The sequence below is a fragment of the Rhipicephalus microplus genome, chromosome 3, assembly GCF_043290135.1.
Source record: "Rhipicephalus microplus isolate Deutch F79 chromosome 3, USDA_Rmic, whole genome shotgun sequence".
Classification (NCBI taxonomy): domain Eukaryota; kingdom Metazoa; phylum Arthropoda; class Arachnida; order Ixodida; family Ixodidae; genus Rhipicephalus; species Rhipicephalus microplus.
In genome coordinates, this window is record NC_134702.1 from 22,040,503 (window position 1) to 22,059,228 (window position 18,726).

Below are 18,726 nucleotides of genomic sequence, written 5' to 3' on the forward strand. Positions count from 1 at the left end.
CTATATCACTCGGGAAATCGCATGCATTATTGATTTTTTATTTCGAACAAAGTTTGACATATACTCAGCCACCCCAAACCGCCCGCGCTCCATTGACAGGCGGCGAGCTTTCCCGCAACTCTCGAAAGTAGCGGTAGAGCGGTGGGCGTTTACGAATGCTGCACACATCGATGGCGCCGAGAGCGCTGCTTTAACATAGCGGCGTACGCGCGCCGCAGCCTTGCGGTAGAGGTTCTTGAATGAAGAAAGTGAAGAGAAAAGCGCGGAGCTGTTATTGTCTTTCAATACGAAGGCACTGACACGGTTTCGCGCGGGGGAAGGGGGAGTGGGAGGTAAAGATTGAGGAGGAAAGTATAGGAGGGAAAGGACGCAGAGGACTGTCTCGGACGCGGCCCGCGCTGCCGCCGTGAAAGGGAAAGCAGTCAGGCGAGCCGGCATGTGCGCGCTTTACACCCGGACTCACGCCGCAGCCTTGCAGCTTGCACTCGTTGCAGTCTCTATGGTGTCAACGGCACACTGCGCACTTGTTGCAAGCTCCTCCCCCGTAGCATCGGCAGGCATCGGTCGTTGTGCTCGCAGTGTTCGTGTGATCGGAGTTAGGCCTGTCGCGCGCGACCGGTCTAACTCCGAACGGTGGTGCTCACGGCGGAGCTCACGGATGTGGAGATTGTCGCCGAAGCTACTGCTGAGCAGTCAAATGAAGACTGCCGAGGTGGATCCCGCAAGCGCTGATCATGCCCCGCACCCGACATCAGCTGAGGCCGTAGCTGCCTTGGCCCTTGTGCGCCGCCACTGCGGCGCAATTGAAGGCACCGGCCTATCACTTATGGATCGCCTGGACTATATTGAAAACGCAGTCGTCAAACACGCCATGGCCAACAAAAAACAGGCTACTCTTTTTCAATATTTTAAACCAACACAATAAATACTATGTTTGAATCTTCAAGTGAGTATTTACTGCACCACGCTTGAACGGTTCGTTGGTTGTTTTCAGCAAGCTGTTGACGCATTTTTTTCATGATTTTTTTATATCGAATTCTGGATATATCGAACTATTTCGCGATCGCCGCGCCGTTCGATATATCGAGGTTCGACTGTATCGTGTGTTGCATGGTTACCACGGCTGCCGCAGAACGCTGCTATGTGGTTGCGCTCACGGTAACGCTGAATGTAACTGGGTGTTTGAAGAAGAAAAAAAAAGTAGTCTGCATATGACATGGGCTGACGAAGGGATGCCTCTTCTGGCCTCGTCATACCTCTTTCTCCATAGCTTTTAGATCGCTCTCTAAGCGAACACTAAAAACTCGTTAATTCAAACTGGAAGGAGACTACAAAATTGTTGGGGCATGCGGATATACGAGTTTCAATTTCAAACAAATAATACCCACACGAACAATTTGATATGACTTTTTAACTTTCAATTAATTGGAGAGGACTTGTGTTTTGATAGGACACTAAAGGCAAAAATTAAGTTGTGGTTGAGGGATCGAAATAGCGGTCCAGAAATCTTGTAGTGCTGCTTTATCATGCCAAGGAAGTGCTAATTTTGAAATAAAATCTTGTTTTGGGGGTCCGCACAACAGCTGGGCACTTCAAGTCACCCGCGTGCAGACTCTGATGTAGCAGTTGCCTGCCTTTACTGCACGGTCGCCGACATACGCAAAGGGTGTAGGACGGCAGGGTTACTGCATGATGGTGCCGACATAGTATTGTGATGCTTTGTGCAGTCCCAGTCATAGACACATTTGTACCTGCGTAGTGTTTTGTGAGAACTTATTCATAATTATGTCGCTATAACGTGTTCACATTTGAAGTAATATGCACAATGTTTTTGTAACAAGAATTTTGTTCTATTGTTGTATATGGAAAAAATCTTTAAAGTGTCTGACAACCACTTTATCCCTACGGGGTTTTTGATTTTGCATCGGAAAGCTCTCCCTTGGTAGTGGTTAAACCTGCAGTGATTAATTAAAAACATGTAGATATTTGGTAAGCAAGTTTTTCGTTCTGAGAAGGTACAGTCGAATTTAAATAATTCGAACTCGAATGGGCCCGAAAATTTGTTTGAATTAAAAGAGGTTCAAAGTAATGAAAGCTGAATGAACGGAGGGCTCACCATGCAGTCACACATGTGTATTGAACTAACACACGAGGAGGAAGTTTCAGAAAAATTGCATTTATTCACAAATCACAGGAGACATCTGTCATTAGTTGAAGTAATCGGAAGTAATCGGTGATGCGTGTCTGCTTATGTTTGCCTTGTAGTTAGTCGATCAATTTCGCACACAGCTTGCAAAGCATTTCTACTTCGGCTTCAGCATGTTCCTGTCAAGAGAAGTTGTGCGCGGTGATGTCCAGCACCGACACTCTCTAAAGATGACTGTTTCCACTGCTACCTCTGCGCTGCAGCCATAGCGTGGCCAGCACGAGACGAGAAAGGAGTGTCTCCATGTGGAGAGAGAGAGAGAGAGAGAAACCATCATTTCATGGCATTTTTTTTTTTGCTTTCCCCGCGCGTGGCGTTGAAATGAGAAGGGTCTCTACGTGGCAGGGACGGAAAAGGGAGAAGCCTGGCACAGGCGCTTCGCAGATCGGCATTTGAGAGAGAGAGCAAACATTCTGCCGCAGCCTTTTCTTTTTTTTCCTTCTTCATGCGCAGGGTTGAGTTGTCGGAGGTGCCGCTGCTCCATTGTGCTGAGAGCATTTTGTGAGCGCGGTATGTTCAATTTAACCGCCGCAAGTGCTTGCGCGTTCGAATTACCAGGTGTTTTTGCCCCATTAGAATACACGTAGCGTTGGTGGGACCACGGCGTCAGTTCGAATTAACCCGAAGTTCAAAATAAGAGTGTTCGAATTAATGAGATTCGACTGTAATAAAAAAGTTTTAGTTCCTCCTCTAGCAATGGGGTGAAACGATAGCGATGCCAATAGCCCGCCTCGTAAACTGCGGTTAATTGCTTTCATTGAATGTTTTTTAACTGTTTTTGAATATAAAAAGCAGGTAGAATAAGTTTTCGAACGCTCGTAGTCACGTGAGCTTTCTTACCATCTCGTTATTAATTTCTCGTCGCCTCCACAATCAGCCCTGAAAGGCGTGTTGGCAGAGCTACTTGCGGAAGCCACGAGACTTTTTCGTACTTACTTCGTCGGCAGCTGCTGCTCAGCCCTTTGGTAGCAATGTTCACGCTGCCACTCGTCAGCATAGGATAATGCGTCAAGCGGAGGCGGTTTCTCAAAAGCATATCTGCATGTTTTGAGTCGGAAAAAGATGACAATTGAAAGTGTATTGCATTTTAGCGCTAATATAGACGCAATGAACTGCGTCCGCCAGTAAAAGATCTTGTGTTCACAGTCATAAATAGTCGATCCTAGATATATTGAGCTCGTAGGGGTTCGCGAAATAGTTTAATATATCTATAATTCGAAATAGCAAATATGCATACAGTTGAACCCCTTTATAAAAGGCATGCACGGGGAGCAATTCCGGTCTCTTATATGAGGTGTCCCTTATAAGCAGGGTACACCGTATACATTTTCTTGTAGGTGCACTGCTCTCTTTAAGGGGGCAGACTGGTCATAGACATTTTTTTTTCTTCAGTGATCTTATCAAACCGCACAGGGTTATGCAGTTTTTTCTGCTGATTTCAAATATTTAATTGTATTTCCTGTAACTCACCTTGTTCCTGGGATAACTTAAGTTCACCCCCTAATGTTTAAGGCCACCATAGAAAAAAAGTGCTTAATTAAAAGTGATATTTATGATATGCCAACATAGACTAATGACTATAGAGTGAAAGTATGGAAGAGTTCTTTGTTTTTAGGCCTTCATTGGTTATTTTACAGCAAAGTGAACTATCTCTTTTCAAAAGCAGTTAGAATTGTGTTACAATTTTGATTAGTAATAATTAAAAAGGCTTGTGCTCTAAATTCTGCTCCCATACTTGCATTCAACACACATACAGGTTTCCACTGCAAAATAATTTTTTCTTTATTAAAGAGTTTTCCCGCATTGCCCTTGAGTGTTACACAGCAGGGGGGTTTACAACAGAGATACAAATAGGTCTTCATTTACAGAACTTCTTCTTCAGAGAGCTTGTTCATTCTGCTACACACTTAAGAAAAAAATTCGCAAACATGCACATCCTGGGCCGGTATTCACGGATTTTGTTTGTGATCATTACGCATAGAAACATAAAAAGGTGTATTTAAATAATTATCTTTGTTTATGCCTACCTTGTTGTTATATATTAAAAAAAAAAAACGGTTTTAGCCTTAACTTCCATCTTGTGAAGACAACAATTCCCAATTCAATTCTTTTTTCATCATTGTGACACTGTCCATTCTACGGTACCTGCCCAGTACGTACCTAGCTGCTCTGTTTTGGATACCTTCTATTTGAGAAATGAGACTGGCTTCCGATGGATCCCATAGTTGGCAGGCGTACTCTAATATAGGTCTAACACATTGTTGTACCTGCCCTAGCTGCAGAGATATTGAGGCCTAAAAATTTATTTTCCTCAAAAAATTTGCTTTTTTGAGGAAAATAAAAAAAAAACTGAAAACACAGTTTATTCAAAAAGCAACAATCATGGTGTGCATTGTTTGCAATCCTCATAAAAGCTTTGATAAATTGGTAGTAGAGCTTTAGACACAGCTGCTGGCAAATGATAAAGAAGCCTAAAGGTCGGTTCCCCATTTCTTTGCAGGTTCTGCATGTTAACAGCACCAAGAATCTGGACAGTTAAAATGACATTACAAAAAAACTACTGCTTCCTGGTGTGTGAAAATTCGCAGAGAGAAAATTTGCAATTTTCGCTATTTGCAGAGAGAAAATTTGCAATTTTCGCTATTATTTGCAGAGAGATAGAAAAATACTTCCAGAAACCAAATATGTAACTTTAAAAAAAATGAATTTTTTGGTCACTTTTTGGTCCCAAAGATCAGTCTGCCCCTTTAATATTCATGTATCTTTTACATCGGTGTCCCTTATAAAGGGGTTTAACTGTACCTAAGGCTTTTATTATTGCAACTCTCCGAACTGCTTTTGGAAATCCTAGTAATGCTTTCATCATATTAATCATAGTAATCTTGCTGTAAGTGTCGACATGACGATTTGCTCACAGTATGCTTAACCAATAGGTGGCGCCTTCTATTTATGCAAGTTACCACACTTTATTTCGCGTGAAAATAGTCCTTAGGCTTTTCTTGCCTCTTGTGCGCCGTCAAGTCTATCAAGTCGTCCTCCTTAATTGAACATTGAAGCTTCCGAACAAGCAATGTCCACACCTTCAGCCACAACAGTGGTGATTGACGGTGAACGCTGATGCTTGATTTTTAGCGTGGTAAAATTTTGTTTAGCAACAGCCTTAGCATTCTCATAACCGCACGGGTCTACTTCTGGGGCATTGGCAATGTCAGCCATGATATCGACATCGATGTACAGTCGAGCCCGCGTATAAACGAACCTGAGCGTGACGCGGCATCCGTTCGCTGTATCCCGTTCGTAGTAAATGAAACACAGCTTTTAAAGAAAAGTTGCGAGTGAAAACAGAAACTTTTTTTGCCCCAAAAAGTTCGTAATGCACGTGTTTCGAAGAGCAGAAACAATAAGGGCAGTCTTGAGCTCATTTAAAACGGCAGGCTGCTCGTTCGCCGAGGTCCGTGGCATAAGCTGCGTGAGGCGTTGGCTCCAAAGCTTCGTTGCTCTCGCAATCCGATTCCTCCAAATCGCTCTCGCCACGTACTTCATTCACAATGCCTCAATCCGTGCAAGGTTCCGCAGTGTCGTCATCATCATCGGCCGTAATTAAATGATCACAACAGATGTCCCACCCGCTCTCCCAGGTCGGAGTCGACGACGCGCTGCCACAAATCACCACCGCAGTGGTCCTGTTCGGAGGCTTCAGGCTCGGCATCGGGCCCGACGATCGACGAAGTCAGCTTCGCGAAAATAGTTTCGTGCACATGTAGCCGTCAACGCCACCCACGAAATATTCACCATCTCCACAGCTGAATACTGGGACGCCCGAAGCGGCCAGTTGGCTGCCAGGTGGTCAACAGCTATGAGCAAGGGCTTCGCAATGCGGCACCTAACACGCGGATTACGCTCAAGCCAAGCAGTCACACTTACGACGTTTTTTTTTTTTGAGCGGCACGAAAAAGCGTGCTAGTCCTCATGTCGGTCATCATGACCACACACGCACACCAAGAGCGAGCAAAGACGCGCACACGCATGGAACAGCTCTGGGCACGTTTCCATTCGGAAAACGAAACTAATTCGAGCCAGCGTGGCGGGCGTCGCGGAGCGGTGGAGACGTGCGAAGGGGTTGTGATCAAGAGAGGAGAGCAGACTTGTGAGAGAAGGGCAAGGAGTTGCGATAAAGCATGGAGGAATGACAGATACCCGTGCGATAAAGAGAGGGGAGGATGCGGCGGGAGGGCGACCTTGAAAACCAAAACACACGGGAAGGTGGGTAGGGGTAGCTTGCTTGGAAGGTCCGCGAAACTCGCGCGTAGAAAAACTTAGAAAGAGAAAGAGTGCCAGCGCGCGAAGAAGTCAAAGCATGGCCGCCTCATTCGGTGCGCGCGGTGGAGTTCGAAGAATCGGCGGCCGTGATCAAGACATCATTTTGTTGCGCTGGCGGGTTTCCGTGGCCTCACAAACTTGGATATTTCGCGATTCGTTCCGTGCAAATTAACAGCCGGTTTCGCGCTTCCGCACGCGCGCGGAAGGCATACTGAGTTGAGTGCGAAGTGAGCGAGAAAAAGTTCTAAACACTAAACGAATCGCAAATTATCAGAGTCGGTGGGGTAACGTACTCTCGTGCACTAGACACTGACTATCGGGTAGAGTCAGTGGCTGACAATGTTGGCAAATGGTCTGGTCACTCCAGGCCGATGACGCCAACGACAGTACCAGCGATCGAAAACCGGGTACGTGCCTGACCGGTCTTCGAAAGATCGATGGCAAGTGTGAAAACACGGGCCTCGTCTGGTGAAGCGGGGTGCTCAGAGTAGCGGGGGACAAAGGACGGAGGGGTGCGTAACAACAAGCGGTCGGGGAGAGCAGCAACTAGAGGGGCGCGGAGGCAGAATCGGCGTTTAACAATAAGAATGTATGGCACCTCGCCGATGCCTGATCGGTGGTTGAAATAGGTTTCCCGGGAAGTTGGCAGATCGCTGACTCCGTTCGCTGTAACCGATCAGCGGCGCTCGGAGACGTTCGTTGTAAGTGCGATTTTGTGCCATTGAACCAATGTATATTTTGACGTTCACGCCGATATTGTTCGTTTTAAGCGAAAGTTCGTCTTAAGTGGGGCTGTTATATGTGGGCTCGACTGTATTCAAAAACAGCAACGTGGTCATCTGCACTGGTGAAGTCGCTTGCTGTACTCCCTTCCGAGGTGGCACCCGGAAGTGCTAATAAATAGCAGAATTCACTGAGGTGCCGTACCACCTATATGCCGCTGTCTGTGCACCAAGTCGTTATCTGTCACCAAAACCCACGAGGAAACTATGCACAACGGTTCTTTGCTTGATGTCATTCCAAGCATCAGTAATAAATTTTATCGCTACGAGCGTGCCATGTTTAGTTCGACTCTCGAAAAGAGAACCGCTCAAGTCACTGAGCCTCAATTGACAACGGGGTGTCCCCAAACAGCGAACAACCAGGTGTACCCCCGTTGATATCTTGGCAATGGCAATGGCACCAATAGCTTTGTAGCAGCAAGCGAAAAGCAAGAAAAAGCGTAGCCTTCGAGGTGTGTCTTATAATCGTAAACGTAAAACATACGTCGCAAGGTTGCTGATCTGACAGGCTATGCTTTTCAGGCTCGCATGCCATTGTGCGTGAACAAACAGTGCGGCGGGATCGCTGAGTCACTTCGCATTCATCGAATGCTTGTGCCCTCGGCTATTTGGCCCTTAGAAAAAGTGTGCACGTGTTACAACCTATAACATATCGCTCATCATGTGCTGGTGCACTCACAAGCATTGCACAATGAACCATCAACGAATAACACAGTCTTTTCGTCATCTGCGCGTGACGAGAGACAGAAAATTGTTAAAAGGTGACTGAGAAACGATGGATATTTGCCCATGTGAATGCACTTCCTGGGCCGTGGCCCAGCACCGCGTACGATATATTGGATATTACGCTCTGTGGGAGTTAAATATGTGTGCAACAGTCCTATAGTTTTGACCGAGAAATTCACGGGTATTTATCAACTGTTCAATATAGCAAATGATTCCGTATATCAGAGTTTGATATACATGGGATAGGCTTTACATCTTCAAATTTCTGTCTCGTGAGGTGTAAAAGGTAATCTTGGGTGAAGAAATGAAAATATGAATAGATCTTGCAATGAGAACAGGTGTCATTATGGCAAATTCAATAGGCAACCTTGCAATTACTGGGGTTATCTCAATTTGGGTTTCGAGTTGGCTCTCCTTTCAATAGGGCATGGAAGTTGGTTAAGTGTACCGGTAATATTACTTTGGTAAATTTTCTGAATATTTGTTGGAAGTACACAGTTGTACACTTTTAGGCCCGTCTTGAAAATGATTGTCTTGCTGGTCGATTTATATTCAATTCGGTTTCTAAATTTCAATATTGCCACAAGGCAGTAGTTGCATTGGGGCATAAAGCGGTAGAGGGTCTCTGCCTTGAAGAGAAGACTGCGAGGTGGATAAAGTCTGGCCCCAGCCCGCCACTGTGCCAGCCATTGTCCTCGCTTGTGAACATCGTAAATATCCGCAAATATATGTTTCCTTGTGAGATTATTGGTGGAGGTGCTGGGTGCGCCTCTGGCTCTCCTGGCAAACCAACACGGAACTTTGGAGTGGTCGCCACCTTCATTTTCCTGCAATGGCTCGACAGGCCAACCCACAAGAGCAACAGCAGCCGCAGCAGCGGCAGCTGCCTCTTCTGATTCTCCTGCCTCCACGAGACCCCGGAACCTTCTCGAGCACAGGCAAGGACAAGTTGAGTGTTGGAAGATTGGGTCGCGTTGTACGAGCGCGTGAGCGAATACTATAAGTGGGACCCCACGTTGGCATTCACCTGTATTAGGGGAGTGCCTCACCTTGGCACTCACCTTGTATTAGACGCATTAGTCGGAGTTGACCAGCTGGGACGTTTACAAACTGAAGCTTGTCGAGTTGTTCAGAAGGCCATTTCATCGACAGCAGGCCGCGAGGAAAGACCTGGAATGTCGTGTGCAGGCATCAACGGAATCATATGTGTGTTATATACAAGTTGATTGGGCCTCTGTCGAAAGGTGGACGAGAACATGAGCGAAACTAACAAAATCGCCCACATATTAAAGGGAATCGCCGACGACGCCTTAATCTGTTGATTATTAAAGAGTGCGCCACCGTCGACGCGGTGGTGAAGGAATGTCGGTGCTTTGAGCACGCCAAGAACCATCGCATAACCCGCCAGTTTGCGCGTCTGCCTAATACTGCAGCCACTTCGACCAGCGAAGACTGCCCCAAGTTCACGCAAGCTACATCATCCGAAAATGTCACCCGGATCGTTCGCCGCGAATTCGAAGCAATGTCTCCTGCAGCCATCGCTTCCAACGGCCTTCAGATAGCGCATCTATCGTCTCCCTCATCCAAGCCGTCGTTCGCCAAAAAATATCCAATCTCGGCATCGCACCTGTTTGCGCTGTTCGCATTACCGAGAGTTCGGCTTCGGTTAACCAGATCCGGGTGTACCTTTCACGCTACCCTTTCTGCTACCGGAACCCTGCTGAATGGAGGACGTCGGATGATCGACCGATCTGCTTTCACTTCTCGCGCCGGACACATTGTGCACTACTGCCACAATCATTGGACGTCCAATTCATCCTAGAACACTGGGACAGGGCGTCACATTGAAGGAAACTCTCGTCGGTTTTCTACTCTACACGATCCCCAGCCCCCTGCTACTAACGTTCAGGCCCCGCCGCGGTGGTCTAGTGGCTAAGGTACTCGGCTGCTGACCCACAGGTCGCGGGTTCGATTCCCGGCTGCGGCGGCTGCATTTCCGATGGAGGCAGAAATGTTGTAGGCCCGTGTACTCAGATTTGGGTGCACGTTAAAGAACCCCAGGTGGTCAAAATTTCCGGAGCCTTCCACTACGGTGTCTCTCATAATCAAATGGTGGTTTTGGGACGTTAAACCCCACAAATCAATCAATGCTACTAACGTTCAGGGCCGAAGGTTCAGTCGGTCACAATCACCTTAAGGCCGCCGATCTCTCTCGCCGATGATTCCTCGATCCAGGTCTCCTGCACGCCCTGGGTCCTCAACCTCAAGGAAACTAGACCATGTAGCTCCCGGAGGTGACGCTGTAATAATGACCCAGTCTGCAAATCCTCTGTTGACGATTCCTACACGCCGCAATATTTTGGACCTTTTGGTGGATGACGTAACTGTTACAGCCCTCATAGGCACTGGCGCACGAATTTCAGTCATGAGCGCTGCTCTCTGTAATACACTGCGAAAAGTGATCACACTTCCTCTTAAGTGTGCAGTAATGCTTGCCGATGGGAGCACATCTATCGTTCTCTGCATATGCACCTCCCGCGTGTGTATTGCTGGCCATCAGGCCGTCGTATTGTTCACCATGCTTGAGCAGTGCCCACATAACTTTCTCGACTTTCTCTCTGCGCACTCCGCCCTTATTGACTGCTCGACGGGCCTTCTTCAGCTGGAACTGCCTTTTGACGCCACTGTTGCCCGTGGTGCTCAGTCGCCTTTGTGCCACCGAGTTCCTGCATCTTCCGCCGCAAGCCGCGACTTACGCGCAGCTCATGTGTGATACGCCTGTGCGCAATGGTGAATATGTCGTTTCACCCATCACTGATGTTGTGCTAAAGCATTCCATTGTTGTCCCACACACCGTGGTCAGAGTACGCCATAACCAGACCTATTTGTCTCTTTTGAACTTTGGTTTCTCCGGGCACGTGCTGCCGCTGGTATTAAACTAGGCGTCGTGTCATCGTTGCAAGAGTGTGATATCTCTGAACTGTCAGCTGAGCAACCTGCTCCGCATGTCAACTTGCTCACAGCGCCCAACCTTTCAAGCATTGACATTGCCAAATTGATAGCGCCAGATCTTTTGCCCTCCGAAGCACAAGACCTCCACCGTCTCTTGACATTCTATGCGGATATTCCATCTTGACAATTGACTTTTCGGCCAGACATCAGTTTGGACCCATCACATCAACACCGGCGATGCCAACCCGATACATCGCCGCCCTTACCGTGTCTCCGCTTCTGAACGCTCTGTTATCCTGAAAGAGCTCGAGAAAATGCTCGCCAAAGGCGTCGTCGAACACTCATCTAGTCCGTGGACATCCCCAGTCGTGCTTGTCAAGAAGAAGAATAACACATGGCGGTTTTGCGTCGACTATAGACATCTCAACAGGGTCATTAAGAGGGACGTTTACACCTTACCAAGAATAGATGACGCCCTTGACTGCCTTCATGGCGCAAAGTTTTTCTTGTCCATTAACTTTCGATCTGGTTATTAGCAGTTCAATGCTATCCCTTGGGTCCGAGAAAAAACAGCATTTGTAACCCCCGATGGGTTATATCAATTTAAAGTAATGCCGTTTGGGCTTTGCAATGCGCCGGCCACCTTTGAGCGCATGATGGATTCCCTTCTGCGCGGCTTCAAATGGTCTACTTGCTTGTGCTACTTGGATGATATGTTTTTTCACAGACGTTTGCGAGCCATCTTGAGCGACTGTCCAGTATTCTCCAAGTATACCGTAACGCTGGTCTCCAGCTGAACTCCTCCAAATGCCGCTTCGGTTGTCGCGAAATAACTGTACTTGGTCACCTCGTTAACGCATCTGGGGTACAGCCCAATCCGGACAAAATTCGCGCAGTGACTCAATTTCCCGTACCCTCTTCTGCTAAGGATGTCCGGAGCTTCCTTGGTTTGTGCTTCTATTTCCGCCGCTTCATCCAGAATTTTTCCGATATTGCGCAGCCTCTCACCGAGCTTCTTAAAAAAGACATCCCATTTACTTGGAATTCGCCTCAAAGTGCTGCATTTTCGGCACTCATCGCAGCCCTCACGACTACTCCAATATTAGACCACTTCGATCAGACCGCATCGACAGAAGTTCGTACTGACGCAAGTGGCCACGGAATTGGTGCTGTTTTAGCTCAGCGTCAGCATGGACGTGAGTGCGTCATCACCTACGCCAGCTGCCTTTTGTCCGCTGCCGAGAACTATTTCATCACTGAAAGAGAGTGTCTTTCTCTTGTTTGGGCTGTCGGTAAATTTTGCCCATACCTGTTCAGCCGCAGTTTTACTGTTGTAACTGATCATCATGCGCTCTGCTGGCTTTCGTCGCTCAAGGATCCCACGGGACGTCTCGGTTGTTGGTTTCTCCGCCTTTAAGAATACACCTTCTCGGCCGTGTATAAATCTGGTCACCTCTATCAGACGCTGACTCTGTCACGGTATCCAGTGGATCCGCCAGACGCCACAGAGAGATCTGCTGAGGCTTGCGTCTTATCAATCTCAGACTTTCTTGATATCGCTTCTGAGCAACGCCACGACCCGGATTTACTTCCCATCATAGAAAGCCTGAGTTCCGCTACTCCACCCACTTCTCTGAACTTCTATTTCCTTCATGAATGGGTTCTCTACCGCCACAACATGCTCCCTAATGGTCCTGACAGCCTTCTCGTCGTGCCTTCCCATTTGCGTGTAGATGTTCTCCGACAGGTCCACGATGAACCAACTGCTGGTCACCTGGGAGTCAGCCGCACTTATGATCGCGTCCGGCGTTGTTTTTTCTGGCCACGCCTATATCGCTCTGTGCAAAAGTATGTTCCCAGCTGTGACCTTTGCCAACGTCGAAAACGACCAACATTGCTTCCAGCTGGCCTCCTTCACCCTATTCGGATCCCTGCTGAACCATTCTACCGCGTAGGGCTTGACCTTCTCGGGTCATTTCCCACTTCTGCATCCGGGAACAAATGGGTTGCTGTGGCGACCGATTGCGCGATCACCCGCGCTCTCCCAACGAGCTGCACTACCGATGTCGCCGACTTTCGACTGAACGGCATCATTTTGCATCATGGCGCTCCTCGACAGCTCGTTACTGACCAAGGCCGATAGTTTTTATCTTGCATCGTCCAGGATATTGTACATTCCTGTTCCACAAACCACAAGTTCACAACGGCATACCATCCACAAACTAATGGACTTACAGAGCGCCTGAGTCGCACTATCACCGACATGTTGTCGATGTATGTCTCTCCAGACCACCATGACTGGGACGCAACAACGTTACTCTACGTTACCTTCGCTTACAACTCCTCCAGACATGACACCGCAGGCTATTCCCCTTTCTACCTTCTTTATGGACGTGAACCCTCTCTGCCTCTTGATACACTCCTTCCTGCTGGTTCAAGCTCTCCTGTCACATACGTCCGTGATGCCATAAAACGAGCCGACGCAGCATGACAGATTGTCCGAGAATGACTCATACTTTCTCAAGCCTCTCAGAAAGATCAGTACGATCGTTTCCACCGTGAAGTTTCGTACGCACCCGGTTCTCTAGTACTCTTGTGGACCCCCATGTCGTCACATCGGCCTCTCAGAAAAGCTCTTATTTCGCTATGACGGATCATACAAAGTCCTAAGTAAGGTCACTAACCTCACCTTTGAGATACAGCGAGTCGAGGATGAAGCGCACTCAATGCCACCACCATCTACTGTTGCGCAAGTCGTAAGACTGAAGCCTTATGTGTCACCCAACACTCCGCTTTTGTGACAGGTGCTGGGTCGGCGCTTTAATGCCACGGGGTAGCGCCACAAGGCAATAGTGTGATAGTGGCATAAAGCGGTAGAGGGTCTCTGCCGGGAAGAGAAGACTGCGAGGTGGATAGAGACTGGCCCCTGCCCGCCTGTGTGCCACCCATTGTCGTCGTGTGTGAACATCGCAAATATCCACAAATACACACGTTTCCTTGTAAAAATATTAGCACACCCCTGGTCGGTTTTACGACATGGCGAGTGTGACCAATCTATTGGCTTCTTAACGTTTATGTTGGGAAGCAGAATACAGGAGTGGCCGGGCTTGTTTGTCTTTGGTGGTGCAGTGATCAACCAAATTCAGAGGGTGATCTCGGTGATATTCTGGTATCTGAAGGTTGTTGAATTCAAACCTTAGCTATACTACGTACGGCAAAGTCTTAGTAGGTTCCTGATGGAAATATAGCTCAATTATAAGTGATAGCATGCATCAACCACCAGGCACAAATTTCAATCCCCTGATGTGTGCTGCCTCTCGTCACTGGTCGACTGGTCTCTGCATTTCGCGAAAAGTTGGAAGACCTTTTATAGGCATTTGTGGCTTCAGCTGTACAGACAGCCAAGGGGCACAGCTAACCTTTTTCGGACAGGAAGTGATTGTGGCGCTCGGTAACACTGAGACGGAAAAACTTCAGTTAACTGCTGAATTATTAACTTGAGAGCTGTTGTTTCTAAAGCACAGTGGAGTGACTTGGCGAATTTTGGCATGCTCATTTTTTTTTTCATTCGCAAAAACACATTATTCGACATATCAATTATCGAAATTAAAGGCCTTGATCAAGGTGGCACCGCAACTGAGCTCATCAGCTGCACAGGAAATCTGTTGGCTATTGTGGTAGTTACCAAGGATGGCTCATGATGTCGCTACCATACAATCTTCCTTTTTTTTTTTCATCATTCTAGGTCCTGGGAGTCTCGCTTGTCCGCACATCCCACGTATTCAACAAATATCTGCTGCGAAAGTTAAGGAACAGTTTGAGAAGAGAGGTAAAAAGGAAACAAAACTGCACTTCTGAAGCCACCCTGGGACTGTGAACATGTGCAGGAAACTAAAGTTGATTTCTTTTTTTCTTTTTGAAAGGGACATTGTTGGGGCACAGCTTGAAAAGTCGTAGCGATGTACCCACGGAAAGTGGCGAAATTTTCTTTTCTTGGTGGTAGTTTGGGAAATGGCGGAAGAGACATTCTTTCTTCGTGACCTCGAGGCGCAACTTTGACTGCTCCGGCAACTCCAGTGGCTGCTCCTCTGCACCGAAAAACAACAAAAAGAAATACGCCGTCGACAAAATTCCTTTTGTACCACGCTGTTGTTCGCCTGAAGGGGCGGGTAGACCTGCAGTCATTTCCCTTTCCACATCTTTTGAACACGAAAGTGATAAAAACGCAAAAAAAATAGACTGATACATGCTTGATACTTCTTGTGCTTTCCCAGATTTAAAAAAAATGTGACCCAATTTTTTTTTTGTGGAACGATATACCCATACAATGTGGGTTTGTGTGTGAATGTTCGATTTTCAACATTTCTCCTGTTGCTGCCGTGTCTTTCTTTCGTTTTCCGTGCCACACTTTACCAATTGTGTACTCTGAAACTTATTGGAGATGTTCTTTCAGCCTTCTGTTCAAAGTTGGAATGTCAGAGATGTGGGAATTGGCAAGAGGTTTGTGCCTCGGTGCATCATATATAAGAAAAAAAGAAAAAACAAAGTGCATTGAAAGGTCATCCTAGCTTTGGGAATGTCTTGTTTCTGCAGAATCTGTAGTGCCTGTTCGTTCTTTTTTAAGGGATTTTTGGTTGTCTTTCTGCATAGTGTGCTTGTGCTCAAGTATTTCGTAGCCATTGTGCAAAGTTCTTAATGTCGGCATTTGCAAAGAGTTTGTGGCAAGCAAGGTGCCATTACGGAAGAGGGCACCTAATCCCTATTTAAACTAATTAATATGGAACTGGGAGTTTAAACACTACTCACCTACGCACATTACATAACTCCTGTGTTTGTGAGAAAAATGTCATTTGTATCGTCTCGCTGTTTCAAGCTGGTGTTGATTTCATACTGCACATACATTTGTCATTAGGTGGTGTTGCATTTGATGTTGCATTTGCTTCACATTGCCAGGCCTCTGCTATGATTATTCGTCTTGCATGGTTATCGTTCTTTTTGTTGTTGTTGTTTCATCTATTGGTTATACATCAGTCAGTGCAACACATTTCCATCTGTGAGCGGAGAGTGCACCATGAGCATGGAGTGGAAGCCTGTGTTATTGATGAAGCAAATGGAACTTCCATTTCGAGTAAAATTTTTCCTATCCGAATCAGTTGTTCTTTCTTTTGGCACCTCTACTCTGGGCTGCGGTCACAGGGATGTTCACTACGCCATAGAGGAATTTGTATCAGTCAGACTAAAATGATCGAAGAATTCATCTTTTTAAACATTTCAATACTAATATTCTGTAATTAAGTTTGTTGTATTAAGTATTCCTAGCTTATACAAGAAGTATTGCGAAGAAACACTGAAGAAAAAAATCATTGGTATGAGCCATGAAAAAACATTTTTGCTAGAAAGATTGGGAGGCGTCTCCTCTACATAAGCACTTGTTTTCAGTTAAAGCATGTTATTACTGTGATGTTATCGCTAAACTTTTAGCCTGTTTTAGGGATGTTATTGAGTTCCTTTCTAACAAAATTTTTAGCTTGCATTATGTAAATCCTGCCATTGGGCACCTCTTTTCTGTATGTTGCTGAAAGAAACGTAAACCCTTATATTTACATATGCAGCTTAACTTCCATAGTCCTAACCTTCTCTCGACACTGGCACGAGGAATGGCAGTGCCACTTTTTACAGTTGAACATGTTGGGGTGTTTGTGTTGCTTTTCTGTAATACCTAACCAGAGTTTTTTCTTTGTTCAAGCATTTTTGGTGTACACTGTAAAGTGCTCTATCGGAAGGGCATTTCTCGAGCGACACCGCCTCGTTGGAAATTGCCAAGGGGCATTAATGAAGATGACGCCTTGTTCAGAATTCATACGATCGAGTCTGGGGTTAATACCTTGCCACATTTGAATTGAGGGACAAGGCACAGTGACCAGTTTTAAAGTGCAGTGAACACAGTCATTGCCTGCTTACTTGCCTTGTAACATATCTGCTTTGTCAGTTGTGCCTCTGCTAGCTGCTAGTTGTGGAGTTTAACTGTATAATATCGCAGTCACAGCTGGAAAAGAAAAAAAAAATAACGAATTGTTTGCGTTCTCAGCCTTGTTGCTCCTCTCCCACCTTTGTTCTGCGTATACAAGTGAGCCATTTTGATACTCCTGAAGTTTTTTTCTTTATACATTTGTTGCCTTGTGTTTACAGTTCTCAGAATTTGTGCAACTGCCATCATTGTCCCAATTTTTTTTTCTGATGTTGCGACTGCAGTTACTAGACACCCTGTGAATTTTTCTCAGCTTTGTACAGTTGACTAAATATATTTTCATCTCTTTAGCCGTCGTGTTGTTCTTGTGGTAGTCACTGCACTAGGAAAATGCTGCTGATGCATGGGTGAACTACAAAGGCTTTCCTAGGCCTGGGGGAGTAGAAAGGGCTTCTCATGTTTTACTGCACAATTTCATATGTATATTGCATGATACAATGACAAACTAGTCCCTCTGAATTATGTATTTCACTAGAATGTTCATTAACAACCATTGTGCATTGCAATGGCTTTAATTGCTACAGCACATATCTTTCACACTTCCAAGGACATATCATTGTTCACTTGAATCCTGGCACAAGTGCACAGCCAACATCTTCAGCAACTGTTCGGGTGCTCAGCATCCACATTTGGAGGCATTGTGTTCTCCTCTTCTCGTGGTTATTACCCAGTGCAGGGTATTGGCCGAGTAGTGGGTAATTTTGTTATTGTGAAAAGGTACGAAGCATGCCTTACTGCTTATACACATTCCTGGTTACCAAATTCAAAATACCAAATAACAAATCGACAAACATACCTCTATTAGTACTTGCTGTTCATTGTGAAATTCAGCAGATCAACGCAACTTCAGGGCAGGCTTTTGTGTGCATGTCCTTATGAAGTGCTAAGCATACGCCGAACTTTTAACTGCAAAGGCAAAGCAGTTCGCGCAATACGTGAAATCTATCTGGCTGGCGCATGATTTCTTTCTTGGCCGTTGGCCATGCACGACCTTGAAACTTGAATGAGGCCCAGCAGTCGCATGATGCTGCAGACTCGAAACGATGCTAAGAACAATATGTCACATCAAATACATGATGTCGCTGGGCCGATCTTTAAAGTTTAAAGTGGGCCGATCTTGGAGGTAGAGCAATCCCGGGTGACTTTCAGAAAAGCTTCATGAAGCGAGGGTCAGCGGTCAATGCAATCGACATAGAACATCTTGTGAAATGCACTCTAACCTGTACTCTTTTTGGCGTTACCTATGAGGACTGTCTCATATTATAGCGACGTTGTATAAAGGGGTACGCAGAAAGTTTGACGCGGCATTTTATTTTTATTGTGCTGCACGATTTTTGTGGAGGCTTATTAGTCATAATTATATGTCGCTTGCTGCAGTGCGCGGCATAATTAGTCTGTCTATTATCGACGAGCTTTGGCATGGAACTCCCGAGAACATGCCGCCATACGCTACATACAGCAACTCCATAGCGTGCAAGTAACGCCATCTAGCTCGTGAAATGGCCTACAACTATGACGCGCTCGTATGACACACACAGGTATGCGCCACGCGTGATTGAAGGAAAAGATTTGACGACGTGACGAAAATTTCACGTTATTCTTGTCGTGACCAGACGGACGTTTCTCAGACGCCTCTTGCCCTACTTGGTTATTAATTTTGGTCTGCCGCAAGTTATGGAGGCGATCACGAGAGCACCTATACGTAGGCGGTC